The sequence below is a fragment of the Nothobranchius furzeri genome, chromosome 2 (genome assembly GCF_043380555.1).
Source record: "Nothobranchius furzeri strain GRZ-AD chromosome 2, NfurGRZ-RIMD1, whole genome shotgun sequence".
Taxonomy (NCBI): Eukaryota; Metazoa; Chordata; class Actinopteri; order Cyprinodontiformes; family Nothobranchiidae; genus Nothobranchius; species Nothobranchius furzeri.
In genome coordinates, this window is record NC_091742.1 from 72,407,788 (window position 1) to 72,415,165 (window position 7,378).

Here is a 7,378-nt window from a genome sequence, read left to right on the forward strand (position 1 = left end):
CTTATGGCCTGTAGTAAAAGGTCTAAAATTAGGAAAAAGAGTAATACAAAATGCATACTTTATAAAAAACAATATAAAATGAACCACTTGAGTCTATCACCTTATTGGATAGAATATGAACCTTTTAATAATCAATTTTATTAACTAATTTCCATTTTATTAAACTGCACTAGTTCCCATGAGAACAGGGCAGCCGGTCGCGGCTCTTTGTGGACAAATTAGTTATTTAGTCGCTCCCCACCACCACTATTTTACAAATATGCAAAAATTAAAAAAAAATGAGCAAGTTTATCTGATGGCATACAGACTTCTGGAGACTAACATCAAGCACTATCAACCAACTCACCGAGCTGCAGTATGTCTGCGGTCAGGTCTCTCTCCGAGTCCGCTCCACAAGAGGTCAGCCCACACAGCAGCCAGGCGCCGAAGCGGTCAGAGATGCGCCGGGCTGACTGCTGGGGAGAACCGAGTGGAAGAATGGAACACAGAAGTGTCCCTTCGAGAGCTCCGTCATATTTCAACCCATTTTTATGTTAAATGCACTGGGTTTTACCCATCGACATATACCCTATTAATTATTTTACCGTATATTACATCTAAATTTCATGGTTAAACTGTACATGTTAAAATGGTAGTTCTTTGATAAGCTCAGCTAGTGCAAGAGCGGCAGTGACCTAAAATACATAAATATAATTTTACTTACCGGAAAAAATGAAGTGGAGACTCCTTGGACGCTACATCAGCATAGGCGTCATTTTAACCGGGGACGCCGGGGACATGTCCCCGGCAAAATTTGTGATGGGCAGCTGTGTCCCCCCACTTTAAAACAAGCCTGCTGATGAGGATTTTTGTTTTACCAGCTCAGGTCTCATTGGGGGATTCAACACCCACACTTTTCCAGCTGTTTTGCTCACCTCCACACCAGTCTGGTTTCTTTATGTCGCACTCACTCTGTTTGCCTCATCTCCTTCTTCCCCTCCCTCTTCTGACAGCCGATGTCGGGTTTCCAGGAGAGCAGGAGATGGAGGGACGGAATGAATTCATAATTTTACATCTTGACATTAGCTGTACAAAGTCTGAGTTTGATAAAGTGAAGAACAACAATTTGCAGAGGTTTATAACAGGCGCGGCGCCAGGTTTTCATTTTTGGGTGGGCCACGGTAATTTTGGACGGACCTTAATAAGCAGTGAAGCAGGCAGGTCGCGCCAGAAATTTTCGTTTAAAAAGACGTCATAAATGTTTTCCCCCGTCATTTTTATTTCTAAAATATGAAGTAAAAACTCCCAATTTAATTTTCATTCATTTGTCATTAATATGTAGTCTACACCCGTGCGTTAAGTGGACCAACGTCCAGTAAAAGCAAAGCTTCCAGCCCACCTCTCCAAATGCGTAAAATGTGCATCAGCCGCTAGTTAGGCGCGCCGCGCGCACCATCAGCTACGTCAGCCCAGACAAGAGCAGAGCAAATAGAGAAAGAATAGAGGATAATTGTGTCTGGATGTGGATGGAGATTACATTTTACAGCAGCCTGATCATCATTTAAATACGTAAACCATCACCTGTCTTCTAGTCCACGCTATCAGCAATATTTTAATTGGTGTGTGTGTGTGTGTGTTTTCCACTTCAAACACTGGTCTAACCAACCAGACCAGCGTGTCCAGTAACATATTAATGTTACAATTAAACAGTTTCACTTCATGTAGGCTAGGAACATTTCACCTGCCGTGGCCCGACCGCTTCTGCTCCACATAAACTTTGTGCGTGATCAAATGTCTCTACAGGAGCTTTCTGAGGTGAAGAGGCTATTCTGCCTCAGACTGGATGCATCATGCGTCTCCATATTAGAGACGGGAACAAGCGCTATTCAGCCAAAGTTTCATAATTTCATAAAAAGAACATTTTTCCAAGTGACACATCCCTCAGAGAGACCGGGTTTCCAGACCGCTTCAGTGGGAGGAAATCTTATCGCATGCACCGTGATTCTGCACTGCGCTGCGAACCCTTCTACAGATCTTCAGCCCACTGTCCACCGTGGGTGCTCCGAGCCGCGCTGAACACAGTGTCCAGTATAAAGCTCTGATGTTCTGATGGAAATCAAGTTACCTCTGCGATGTGCGTTAACGATTAAAATGTCAGCTCATCCATGCGCATCAGTGTGCGTCGGGGTAATTCTTTCAAAACAACCAGCATCCTTGAGTTTATCCGTCAAAATAAACAGTCAGATGGAAATATCTGTAACCTGCCATTTAACTGTTTTGCCTTCTTGTGAAGATTGTTGCAAAGAGAAACAACTAAACTTGATTAACCCCAGAGCCACGCACACTGTGCTGTACTCCGTGACTGGAAATGATGGGGAAACGATCGGATCATTTTCTTTTCAACATGGTTTAATGTAAAGTTTCATTCAGTACAAACTTTAGTTACACCGATCTAACGAGACAGAGCCTGGATTTGTATTCTGAACAGTTTAAACATGTTTAAAACGGAGACATGCGTGACGCGTCTAAAATTCGCACCTGCTCCGCTATTATGGAAATTAAACTAACAAGATGAATAACATGAAATTATTTTAGGCACAGACAACATCCCCCACACTTTTGAAAAGCTTGCAATGCGCCTGTTCGCTCGTGTACGTCAAAGTTATCTTTCATAAGACGATAATCAATAAAACGATTTATATAAAATGGATCCAGAAGTTGTAGCCCTTCTCTGCCTTCAATTTTTGGTATTTTTCACCCTGTTGATGGTTTTACTGAGCAGGTGCCCCTTTTGTCGTATACGCTTCTTTTTAAAATGCTGCGAGCACAAGCGTGACGCGTCAACCCGGTCTCACAGTAGACCGAGTTGGAACTGTTCAGGTTTACGCAGACAATCTTTACATTTAGAATTAGCATACAGATGTAAAATTAATGCAGTAAAATATAAAGCTTTTTATTTAAATATCCATTCATTATTTTACAAGCACAGAGAGCCGCATCAGATGGATGGAAGAGCCACACGCGGCTCCAGAGCCGCGGGGTGCCGACCCCTGTGCCAGCCTACTTTATTGTCCCCAGCAATTTTTAAACCCCACTCCAGTGTATGGTTATTGTCCCCAGCAATTCTGAAAACAAACTGACGCCCTTGTACGTCAGCAAGTCATTTTGTCCAACAATCACACAATTAATATACAAACAGAGTGCACAAACGCTACAACTACTGGTCTAAGTTCAGAGACTAAAAATCGCGGAACAGTTTTCAGGCGAGACCGAGGCTCTACTGAGGCCTTTCCATGGAGCTAGCTCTGTGGTCACGTGGGTCTGAGGCGGCGGTCACATGGGTCTGATGCTCATTAATTATACAGAATTTTAGGCATTTAATACATTTAAACAGAAGAGTGAGAAAAAAATTCACCCCCCTCAGAGTTGTCATGAGTGTAAACTAGATCATTTAAACCAAAAACATGTTTTGGTACCAGGCTGTAAACATGTTTATTTCTGCTGTGAAATTGGTATTTTTAACATGGGAGTCAATGAGGATTTGCTCGCTTCTGACACCAGCCCCCAGCGGATGAGGGTGGAACTGCAATTTATTTCACTTCCGGGTTTGCTTCAGTTTTTGACCGCATTGTGGGGGCTTGGGAGAAACAAAAAACACAACCAAACCTAGGTACATCTGAGAAGGTAGAAGTTTACAACACTGTTGCATTAAGGATTGGCTACATATATATGAACTGATCAATAAGATGTGATAATTCCATGTAAATATGAAATATCAATCTGATTGGCCTTTGAATGTTTAATCAGAAGACTTTAGTTTCTTGACTTATTCAGGGAACATACAGAAACAAACACAATTATTGTGCTGCAAGTCTTTATCTCTTAAAAATGTTTAAAAATATGTTTTTGTCTAACATGTCTGGCTGCCAGTCAAATTCAATTTAATATCCTGGTTCTGGTTTTTAGGGCCTTACATGGACAAGCTCCATCATACATTGGTGATCTTCGCGGTCCCTACATTCCCAGCAGGTCCCTGGAACTCTCTCCCCCTGAGCCTGAGATCAGTGGACTCAGTGGTCTCCTTTAAAAAGCAGCTGAAATCTCACCTGTTCAAGCTGGCTTTGATGTGACCTTCATCATCACCCTCCTTATTCTGCTCTTTCTACCCATTTTGCCTTTCCCGGGATCCACTGATTTCTCTTTCCTCTTCGTTTTCGCATTACCTTTCCTTACATTTTTAATCACAATTTTTAGAATTTTTTTCAAAATCTTTTTTATATTTAAAATTTTTTGTTCTTGTGAAGCGCCTCTGATTTTTATCTCGAGAGGAGCTAAATAAAAATTGTTTCCTTTTCTTTCTAAATAATATAGGCCATTTTAGTGGATGTTATTGTTCCTTTATGCCCAGATCATATCTGTAGAACTCATAACTTCACAGGAAATTTTTGGCCAAGCTGTGTGATCGGTATCAGTAATCAACACTCCTGGAATTTGTGATTGGACGCATAAAACTTGATCAGAGCATCCCTAGATATGGCTTTTCACATGTATGTACATTTTATTTATATAGCAATCATCACACACAAAAAATCACATGGTGTTTCACATAGATGAAAACAAATCATTGTCATAAAATCCTACTGATCTTAAAACAGAAATAAGAATCTAAGTCACGTATTTATAAAATACCATTAAACAATTGAAAGAGGATTACAAATTTGAGTTAAAAATAAGAAAATACTATATTTAGATATAGTAGCTTTAAATGAAAGGGTCTTCTGCTGTTTTTTTTTCTTCAAAGTGTCCAGACTGTCAAGACTAGTAAGGCTAAAAGGAGGACCACTCCAATGTCAGGGTGCAACAGTCTGGAAGGAGCCATCACCTGGACTTCTATAATTGGTCTTTGGAACTTCTAGAAGGTTCTAGTTTGTGGACCTGAGGGCTCGGGTTGGAGTATGAGGCTTTAGCAATTCAATGATATAATGTGAGTTCTCATGTGTGTAGTCAAGGAACTACTGTCACTAAAACATTTACCACAAGTTTTACATGGATATGGCTTCTCACCTGTGTGAGTTCTCATGTGTTTAGTCAAGTGACCACTGACACTAAAACATTTACCTCAAGTTTTACATGGATAAGGCTTCTCACCTGTGTGAGTTCTCATGTGTGTAGTCAAATTACTACTGTCACTAAAACATTTACCACAAGTTTTACATGGATAAGGCTTCTCACCTGTGTGAGTTCTCATGTGTGTAGTCAAGGAATCACTGACACTAAAACATTTACCACAAGTTTTACATGGATATGGCTTCTCACCTGTGTGAGTTCTCATGTGTTTAGTCAAGGAACTACTGACACTAAAACATTTACCACAAGTTTTACATGAATATGGCTTCTCACCTGTGTGAGTTCTCATGTGTTTAGTCAAGGAACTACTGACACTAAAACATTTACCACAAGTTTTACATGGATATGGCTTCTCACCTGTGTGAGTTCTCATGTGTGTAGTCAAGGAACCACTGTCACTAAAACATTTACCACAAGATTTACATGGATATGGCTTCTCACCTGTGTGAGTTCTCATGTGTGTAGTCAAGGTACTACTGTCTCTAAAACATTTACCACAAGTTTTACATGGATATGGCTTCTCACCTGTGTGAGCCCTCTGGTGCCTTTTTTGTTTTTTATCATCTACACTGTCTCTGTGATCTTTGGATTGGCATATTTTATTACGTGTCAGTCCTTCATTGCTGTTTGATTCTGAGTTGTCTTTCCTGCATCCCCCCTGATCTTGGTTCTCAGCTTCTGTAGTACTCTGACTAGGGATGAGCCGGATACTCGTTTCAGACGAGTATCCGGTACGGATAACGCATTTTTGACGAATACGAGCAGAAAACGAGTAAAACGAGTCATTATCTGTAATCGTGCTGAAGGAAAATCTTCATTGGGCAACTGACTGTCTTCACGCTCTGTGATTGGCCAGTCACATAGAGCGCCCGCCCCTCCCTACTTACAAAACTCTCTAGCCGACCGGGAGCTCAGTCCGGCCGGTTCATCCACGCACACACACACACACACACACAGTAACGGATCGCGCTGTGATTGCTTCACTGTTGCTCACGTTTTTTCTGTTTTCCCTAGGTTTTCTTCAGCTCGCCTATTTTTCGGTTGAATATTTAAAGTTACTTTTTTCGTAACTGACATGGTGCATTTGACAAGACAGAGCTGACGTGCTGTTGTCACTACCTCCGCTCCGGTCGGGTTTTTTATTTTTTTTCTCTCTCTCTCCCTCTCTCTCTCTCTCTCTCTCTCTCTCTCTCTCTCTCTCTCTCTCTCTCTCTCTCTCTCTCTCTCTCTCACACACACTCTCTCTCTCACACTCTCTCTCTCTCTCACACTCTCTCTCTCTCTCTCACACACACACACACACACACACACACACACACACACACACACACACACACACACACACACACACACACACATTAATCAACATTTCTTTGTTTAACTTTGTGTGGGAAAATGCCAAGAACGTTAAGAAAAAAATCAGTTTAATCAAATTAAAATAAAAAATATATAGAAAGTTGTGTCTGGTTCTAGCATTTCATATTTCCTAGTTCCTACTGCATGAGTTCAGATGTATTAATCCATGCACTCAAATATTAATGTTCTGATTTTATTGAAACACTTGTTCTGTAATAGTTCCTTTACTATTGTGATCAAAATATTTAATCTCAATTCTGAGGCTGCTCTGTAAATAGTTTTCAAATAAACAATACACATAGCAACTTCTGATCAATCCATATCAATTTCAGACTTAAAATAATACATTGATGTAAACCACGTCCACTTCCGGGTTATGCCACGTCCATTCCGAGTACAGATACAGATACAGATAATTTAGTTGGTTGAACAGATACAGATACAGATACAGATAGTGGTGTACTCGCTCATCCCTAACTCTGACACAAGGGTTGGTTCTTGTTTGGTTCTGGTTCATGACAATCTGCTTCTTCAGAAGGAGAAATCTCCATGAAGGTAACAACTTCCTGCTTCAGAAGAAACTGCCCTTCATGCTGATGGATAAGGAGTTCTTGTTGTTCCTCTTTCATCAGTGGAGGTTCTGGTTCCTTCTGCTCCAAACTGGAGGTCCATTTCTGTTTAGAGAGCTGCTGGTCAGTCAGAGCCATCTTGTTTTCCCAGACATGATACTGTGGAAGTTCTGGACAGGATAAAAGACAAAACAAAATGTAGATTAATGTGAATTAAAAAAAATCTCGTTTGGACAAAGCTTCTCATTCAACGTGTTTTTATTTTCATGACCATTTACATTGGGCGATTCTAACTGAAGGCATTAAAATTATGAATGAATACATGTGGAGTTATGTACTTAACCAAA